At 44.0% G+C, this 9,178-nt stretch overlaps 2 pseudogenes; both read right to left on the bottom strand.

The window, feature by feature from the left end:
* Positions 1-363: 363 nt before the first annotated feature.
* Positions 364-2,156, bottom strand: LOC101607955 (annotated as a pseudogene).
* Positions 2,157-7,816: 5,660 nt separating this feature from the next.
* On the bottom strand, positions 7,817-8,415 carry LOC101607674 (annotated as a pseudogene).
* Positions 8,416-9,178: the final 763 nt, after the last annotated feature.

Raw genomic sequence — 9,178 nt, 5'->3', positions numbered from 1 at the left:
AAGGTGCTAGGTGTGGCTCTTTTTTTAAATTTCAAGATACTTTATTTTCAAAATGAGTCACAAAACTAAGCTTTGGGCCCATTCTGCCATTGTACAAGTTACAAATGCTTGCTCAGCGGCTGAGGGGCACACTTTAGTATGTTTGAAAAGTGAATAAAAATCCATATAAAACAAATACTCAAATAGTTTCCATAGGAACACAGATTAAGTGTGACCCCCATTGCTTAGCCACCCATACTGCTGCATCTGTGCCAGCCCTACTCTTACAAAGACATTTCAAAACTAGCAGACAGTAAGTTAAGTGGACCCCCCAATTCCCTTAATTCAAGCTACACTTGCAGTTAAGAACTACAAGAATTGTATCTACACATTGATACTAGTGGCAGCACAGGCTGCCGGGTGACGGTCCATCCCACTCTCCTGAGCACAAGACATGGGCAGAGTGCTGACATCCTGCTCCTGAACTTGTTTCCTGAGTTGCCACATTGGTAGTGACATCACATAATAAATAGTAGGCCTCTGGAATCCACTGAAAGTAGAAGCAGTAGCAACAGTGTATGCACCCATGTTTTCACCCACATGCATTTCAGGCAGGTTATAGTGCTCAACGATCCGATTAAGGTCATCACATGTCGGTCCCCAAATGCTGGAGGAGTAATACTTCTCATCTGGCTTGGGTGTCTTCTGTAGCAGGGGCTTCACATGTGCATGATCATAAAGGATGCAATTAAATAATCCATATACTCCATCATTCATGTAATACACATAGGTTTGCTCATTCAATTCATCTTCATCATTGGAGCCAGTCTGCTCCTTCAGCACAATTTTTTTGGCAATGAGATTGACTGCAAGCATAAAAGCTGATGCAACGTAGTATCTGCCCGGCTCTGCTATGATTCTCATACCACAGTCTGATGGAAAGTACTTATCCAGTGCTGGGTTGATCACACTGGTGATCTCTTCAAATTTAAGCTTCACATCCTTAGATTCAGGAAAACCACCACCAATAACAAGCAGATACATGCTGAAACCAATGTGAGCTCCCATGTCGAAGACACAATGGGCATCAGACACTGCTTGAACAAATGTCTCAGGATCCATACAGCCATTCCCTACATGGAACCTGACACCAATGACATCAATATTTAGCTCTTTTGCCTATTCCAAGAGAAGTCTGCTGATTTTGAGTGTGGCACCAAATTTAACACTGAGGCAACAGGCTGCTTTGGAATCATCAGTGGCAATTCTCAAAACCAACTTTGCCTTTGGGTGCACTCTGGCAACTTTCATCAACTCAACTTCACTATCAAAAGTCATCATCTGGGGCTGGAGAGATGGCTTAGCGGTTAAGGGCTTGGCCTGTGAAGCCTAAGGACCCTGGTTCAAGGCTCTATTCCCCAGGACCCACGTTGGCCAGATGCACAGGGGGGCGCACGCGTCTGGAGTTCGTTTGCAGTGGCTGGAGGCCCTGGCGCGCCCATTCTCTCTCTCTTTCTCTCTGCCTCTTTCTGTCTGTCTCTCTCAAATAAATAAATAAATAAATAAATAAAAATTTAATAAAAAGTCATCATCTGGAGCTGGGCATGGTGGCACACGCCTTTAATCCCAGCACTCGGGAGGCAGAGATAGGAGGATCGCTGTTTATTCGAGGCCACCCTGAGACTCCATAGTGAATTCCAGGTCAGCCTGAGCTAGAGTGAGACCCTACCTCAGAAAAAAAAAAGAAAAAGAAAAAAAAAGTCATCACCTGGACTCCATTACTGGCAGCATACTTAATTTGAGACACTTGTTTACAGGGATTTGCAAGATAATCCTCTCTGGAGGTACCCCAAGACTCTGCACCAACTGTATTTCAACCTTGCTTTACACAGTCGAATGCTGTCCCAATGGCAGCTAGGGTGTTCACTATGGCTCTGCTATCATTACATTTGACTGCATAAAATGGAGTGACACGAGGAAGAGCTTTTAACCACCTTAGATGTTTCTTTAGAATGTCTCCAAGGTCCCCAACATAAAAAGCATCCTTATAATCATCAGAAGAAACTTCATTAATTTTTTGGTCCTGAATGTCCTGGGCAGTAAAGCCTTCATCAAGGATGTGACAGTCAATCTCTTCCTTATTAAAGTTGTTCATGGTTTCTCAATGTGCCTATGGAAACTAAGGATGGAGTTAAGGAAATTATTTCCAGCTTCTCAAAGGCAATTATCCAGGAATTTCAAACTTTGTGTCTTTGGAGCAGCAGTGGAAATATACTCACCAGGCTGGGGCTCCATGGGCGGGCCCTATGGACATGCTGCTGGTGCTCGCCCCCGCCCCCCAGCCTGAGGAGCGCTGGGCTGCCCACTGCCCCACCCATCAGCCGCGGTGCTCCCACCTGGAGACGCCAGCCCACCCGTGATGGTGCTGAGCTGCTGGCTGAGGGCGATTGGCAGCGGTGGCGGTGGGGACAGTAGCGGCAGCCAGCAACTAACTAGGTGTGTGGCTCTTAAGCCTCTCAGAGTATCTACAAAAGTGACCCTAGGTGCTGGGTTTGCCTGCTATGAGAGCATTCAAAGTAGGCTGTGTGAAACAAAATAAAGGCAGATTCTAAAACTTTACTAAACATGTAACTTTTTTTTTTTATTTATTTATTTATTTATTTATTTGAGAGCGACAGACACAGAGAGAAAGACAGATAGAGGGAGAGAGAGAGAATGGGTGCACTAGGGCTTCCAGCCTCTGCAAACGAACTCCAGACGCGTGCGCCCCCTTGTGCATCTGGCTAACGTGGGACCTGGGGAACCGAGCCTCGAACCGGGGTCCTTAGGCTTCACAGGCAAGCGCTTAACCGCTAAGCCATCTCTCCAGCCCAAACATGTAACTTTTAATGAAAAACAGCTCAGAGTATTTATGCAAGAGTAGGTATTATAGCAACAAGATCCTCAACCAAAGTCACTGTCCCTTAGGGTATGTGTTGCCCCTCACCCTTAATTCTGTTAACTAGGAGGTTAAGATTTCTGGTCTGTTGAGGGTTCCAAGTCAGCTTGTGACCAATTAAGACACTTCCCTAATGTACAACAGAAGAGGAAACAAAGCCACTATAAATCAAGAAGCAACAAATAACAAACTCAAAATATAGTTTATTTAAGAATAGTAAATCTAACCATCCATCAGATTTAACATATAATTTATCCTAATGTGAAAGGTGTAATTAGCACTTTTGGTTCAGGCCTATATACCAAGCTTATTTGGCGGGTACTGACCTGGTGTAATTGCAGTTACCTTTTTTGATGATTTTGTTTTTTTTTTTTTTTTTCGAGGTGGGGTCTCACTCTGGTCCAGGCTGACCTGGAATTAACTCTGTCATCTCAGGGTGGCCTTGAACTCATGGTAATCCTCCTACCTCTGCCTCCTGAGTGCTGGGATTAAAGGTGTGCGCCACCATGTCTGACTTTTTTTTGATGATTTTTGTCTCAGTTATGCTGCGCTCCTGCTTGGGTCCCTCTTTGGTGCACTGTGGGTTCAAGTAGGCTGGCTGGGTCATTGGATCGCAGCTCTGGTTGCCAGAGCTGGGTGGCGTGAGCTCCCTTCCCCAGGTCTCTGGTGCTTGCTGGTGCTTGCTCTAGCTGTGGGGGATGGGTGGCTGTGGATTGTGGCTCTAGTTCTCTCACTGGTCCAAATGATCCTGTACCTCGTGATCTGTTCCTCTGTTGTTCACTGCGGTTCTCCCTTCACGTTTCTTGAGTTTATAAACAGCTCCAGTGTGGGTGGAAAATCTCCTCACCTGGCTTTTCCTGGGGCTCAATCTGAGTGTTGCAGCTGCAGACATGCAGAGCTGGTGCTGCTGCACCTGGAGCCGCTTTTGCCGGCCTATGTGGGCTCTAGATCTCTCCAACTTCTCTGCTGCCATTGGTAATTTCTTATACACCTCACTTTTTAGTAGAAGAGTGTATTTTTCTGGTTTATGCAACTTTATTGAAGAAAAATCAATTACTAGCAGAGCTATTAGTTGATCACTTATCCATTGACAACTTGCATCATGTATTCAGTGTTATCTTAAACAGTGTCTTGGAAGATAGATTAACTAACAGCTCCAAGCCTCCTAACAACTTTAAATGAGAATTACAAAATGTTTTGAGACCCTATTTTGGAATACAAAGGGTGTTTATTTCAATTTTCCTGAATTTGTTAAGATTTACTTTGTGTCCTAATATATGGTCTATTTTAGAGAATGTTCCATGTGCTGCTGAAAAGAATGTATATTCTGCAGCATTTGGATGAAATGTCCTGTATATATCTGTTAGGTCCATTCCTTCTATGACCTCATTTAGTCCAGATGCCTCTCTGTTTATTTTTTCCCGGGATGACCTGTCAATTGATGAGAGTGGGGTGTTAAAGTCACCCACCACCACTGTGTTTGGTGTTATCTGTGACCTTAGTTCTAATAGTGTTTGATGAATTTGAGAGCCCCCTTGTTAGGTGCATATATGTTTAGGATTGTAATGTCCTTTTAGGATAGTAATATCCTCCTGTTGGAGTGTGCCCTTAATCAATATAAAGTGACCTTCTTTATCTTTCTTGACTAACATTGGACTAAAGTCTACCTTGTCAGATATTAGGATAGCAACCCCTGCTTGTTTTCTAGGCCCATTTGCTTGAAACACCATCTTCCAACCTTTCCCCCTAAGATAATGTCTATCCTTTGTAGAAAGGTGAGTTTCTTGGAGACAACAAATTGTAGGATCCTGCTTTTTAACCCAGTCTGCAAATCTATGTCTTTTCGTTGGAGCATTGAGGCCATTGATATTGAGAGATATTACTGAAAGGTGTGTATTTATGTTTGCCTTTTTTTTTTTTTTTGTGGTTCCAGTTCTACCTGTGCTCTCTTGTGTGAACTAGTATTTGAATATTGCTTGTTTTTTCTAGGTTCCTTATATGTGTGCTTTTCCTTTTCTTCAGCATGGGGGATTCTATCAAGTATTTTCTGTAGAGCTGGTTTTGTCTTCAAATACTCCTTTAACCTGCTTTTGTCATGGAATGTCCTTATTTCTCCGTCTATTTGAATGGATAACTTTGCAGGATAAAGTAATCTTGGTTGACAGTTGTTATCTTTCAGAACTTGGAATATATCACTCCAAGCCCTTCTAGTTTTAAAAGTTTGTGTTGAATAATCTGCTGTAATCCTGATGCGCTTGCTTTTGTAGGTAACTTGATTTTTCTCTCTAACTCCTTTCAATATTTTTTCTTTGGTGTGTGTGTTTGGAAGTTTGATTATAATATGGCGAGGAGAGGTTCTTTCCAGGTTTTGTCTGGCTGGGGTTCTAAAGGCTTCCTGTATCTGCATTGGCACCTCTTTCCCAATTTGGGGGAAATTTTCTTCTGTGATTTTGCTGAAGACACCTACTATGCCTTTGGAGTGGAATTCTTCTCCTTCTATTATGCCCTGAATTCTTATATTTGATCTTTTCATAGTGTCCAGGATATCTTGAAATTCCCACTCATACTTTTATATAAGTTTGTCTTTCTCTTTGTTGGCCTGTATTAGATCTGGCACCTGGTCTTCTAGCTTAGATATTCTGTCCTCTCCTTCATCCATTCTCCTGGTGAGATTTTTCTACAGAGTTTTAATGGCTGTGATCTTCATTGCTAGTAATTCTGACTGGTTTTCCTTTATTATTGCTATTTCCTTATTTATGTCTTGTATTGCCTTCTTTATTTCATGAAATTGGTGTCCTGCATCTTCTTTGATTCCTTTGATTTCCTGTTTGAGTTCCTCTTTGACTCCTTTGATTTGTTCTCTGACTTCTTTGAACATATTTACAATCATTCTTTTGAAATCTTTTTCAGGCATTTCCTCTAACTCATTCTCACTGGAGGTCATTTCTGATGCATTAATACTTTTAGGTGGATTTATATCGTCTTGCTTTTTAGTGTTTCTTGTGTTATAATGTATATATTTTTGCATCTTGGATTAAGTTAATGCTTGGATTTTCTAGCTTGCTGGGTATTCTTAGCTGTATCAATTGATTTGATGTTGTATATTTTCAGGGCAGGAGCTTAAGGTGTTAGGTGTGGCTCTTAAGACTCACAGAGCATCTACAAAGATACTCCTAGGGGTTGAGTTTCCTGCTACGGGAGTATTCAAGTAGGCTGAGTGGAATAAAATACAGGTAGATTCTTAAAGTTAACTAAACACTCTACCCATTCAATCCAAAACAGCCCCAAGTATGTATGCCAGAGTAGTTATTATAACAACCAGATCCTCTATCAACATAGAGGTTAAGATTTCTGGTCTGTTGAGGTATCCAAATCAGCTTGTGACCAAGTGAGACCCTTCCCTGGTGCAATCTCAGTTAACTTGGATGAGTTTGGTCTCAGTCAAGTTGCTGCCTGGTTGTCGTGCTGCTGTTCTGATTTCTGGAGCTGGGCACTGGCTTTCCCTGTGAGGCAAACCGAGCCTGGCAACTGTGGTCCTGCAGATCAGCACCCCCGCTACTGGAACTGCTGCTGCTAAAGCTGCCTCTACTTGGTCTGACAGCAGCTGAAGCTGCTGCTGCTGGGCCCATCACTGCTGCTGCCTCTGCTGCTACTGCTGCTGTAGCTGCCACTTCTGGAGTCACTGCTGCTGCTGAAGCTGCTGCTGCTGGGTCTGCCACTGCTGCCGCTCCTGGGTCTGCTGCTTCTGGGTCTGCCGCCGCTGCTGCTACTGGGTCTGCTGCTGTTGGGGCCGTTGTTACCGGTGCCGGAGCCACTGATGTTGCTACTGGTCCCTGCTCCTGCTTGGGTCTAGATGTCAGCCAAACTTGGCGTGACTGAGTCCCAGGACTGCTGCTCTGTTCGCTGGAGCTGGGCTCAGGTTATGGGGGAGGGGAAGGGGCCACAGCTGCTCCGTTTCTCTTGCTGTTCCATGCGTTCTTCTACCTCATGGTCTGCTCCTCCATTGCTCACTGCTGCTCTCCCTTCACGTTTCCTGAGTTGAGGAGAGCGCGGTGTGAGGGGAAGCTCCCACACCTGGCTTTTCCTGTGGCTGGAGCCGAGCCTGGTGTCTTTCTGGTGCACCACTGCCACTGCCGCGGTTGGCAAAGCTTTTGCCGGCCTGTGCGGGCTCTGGATGCTCTGGATCTCTTCTACGTCTCTGTTGCTGCTTCAATTTCCTATACACCTCACTTTTTAGTAAAAGTGTGTATTTTGCTGTTTTTTTTTTTTTTCTCTTTTTTTCCCCCTAGGCTGCTTTGGCGTGGTACCTACGCCACCATCTTAACCGGAAGTCCTGGCCAACTTTTTTCTTTACATGTCATTCCTTTATTGACATGCATAAGATACATCACATTTTCTGTTCTGTTGATGCTATAATTCATTACCAATGCTCCAGACACATCAGTTATGAGCATACAGTATATCATGTAACCACAAATCTCTAACAGTGGAAGGCTTAAAAACAAGAATGGATGCTGCAAGAATGTTTCCTTTGATGTGACAGCATCCATCTCCCTCCCCCTCAGATATGACTTCTTCAGCATGTTAGAGCAGTAAGGAATGGTTTAGTCTCATAACCAAGTTGGAGTGAAGACATTGGCCACATAATACACATGTTCCATTGTTTAATAATTTTTCTGGATCTTGGGCAGTTGTTCTCTTATGACTACTTTACAGTTTCTAAAAGCAGTTATTGTCCAAAGCTGGAAGAACTTATGTCTTCTCAGATGAGCATGTGAATGTGTGGAGGAAGGTCAACAAAAAATAAAATTAAAAAAGATGAGGTCTGACAGGGGAGCAGCCGGATAAGAAAATCAAAAAAGGAACAGTAATTTAAAGTTTATTGCAGCTCTAGTGCAGGTTATTCTGACTTTAAGGTAGCATCACATGGCATACTTCTGAGTCTATTCCCGAGATATTCTGTTGTCCTTATCTCTGTCTGTTTTATAGATCCGTGCAGTCTCTGGCACTAGGGGGTCATCTGGGTTTGGATCACATAGCAGTGAACAAATGGATAAAAGAACTTTAGAAATAGTTAAAGCAGGAGAACACTGTGATCTTAGAATATCAAGACAAATGCTGCCATTACTGTTAATATTTGGATGATAAATTCTTGTTGTAAATTAGGTGGTTTGAAGGGGTAGTCTGTAGGAAAATGAATTGTCAAAAAAAAAAAAAATACCGCCTTGATATGGACTGTCATTAGGTCCCATAATTGTGGCTTGCCAATGAAACATATCATCCCCAAGTGGACCTGCAGAACATTATGCTGGAGGGCCACGGGCCAAATCACTAAGTTCCTGCGAAGCCATAAGGACCCAAGTTTGATTCTCCAGGTCCCACATAAGCCAGATTCACAAGGTGGTGCATGCCACCTGGAGTTTGTTTGCAGTGTCTAGAGGCCTTGGCACACCTATTCTTTCACTCTCTCCATCTCTTTTAATCCGTTTCAGTGCCATCGTCTGTGCTTCTCGCCTGGATCCTCACTGTCTTGACGCGTACTCAAAGGTCCGGCCAAAACTTTTGATTATCCAGGCGACATGGGTCGTCTCACAGCGGCTCTGCCAGACACAGGCGCAGAGGGCCTGCCTCCAGCTGCGGCCTCTTCCCTGCGGGGCAGCTGGTGACTCCCCACCCTACGGGGCTCACGCACACGACACAGCCACAAGATCTGTTTTTGTTGTTGTTGTTGTTTGTTTTTTGGCTTTTTCTCACCTAGGCTGCTTTGGCGTGGTTCCTAAGTCACCAACTTAATCAGAAGTCTCAATTCTTTAAGTAAAACAGACATGAGCTCGGGTTAGTGTTTGAACCCCCAAAAGTAAATCCCATAACACTGTGACATTAGCACTGGGGAAATGGAGGCAGGAGAATCAGAGGCTCAAGGATGTCCTTGGCTACAAAGCAAGGAGCCAGCCTTGCCTATGTGATATCCTGCCTCAAAATTAATTAATTAACTAGTTAATTTAAAAATACAGTATAGATTGTCAGTCTCAGAGCTCCTGCCTCCTTCCAAACTGGGATACTTCTTCAAAGGGCCTGACCCGTCCCACACAGGGATCCAGACAAGCTAGCTTCTTGACCTCCTTCATTTCTCTCCCATTGGTCAGGTCACCTCCACCAGCCCCCTGCCTCAAGGGGCATAAAAGCCCTGCTGCACAAGCCTCTCTTCCCTCCTTCTGATCCCCACTTCACCACAAGTGCAGGTTCACATGTGCCCTTTAT

The sequence above is a fragment of the Jaculus jaculus genome, chromosome 5 (assembly GCF_020740685.1).
Source record: "Jaculus jaculus isolate mJacJac1 chromosome 5, mJacJac1.mat.Y.cur, whole genome shotgun sequence".
NCBI lineage: Eukaryota > Metazoa > Chordata > Mammalia > Rodentia > Dipodidae > Jaculus > Jaculus jaculus.
The sequence above is the reverse complement of the archived record's forward strand: the minus strand, read 5'-3'. Positions and strand labels throughout refer to the sequence as shown.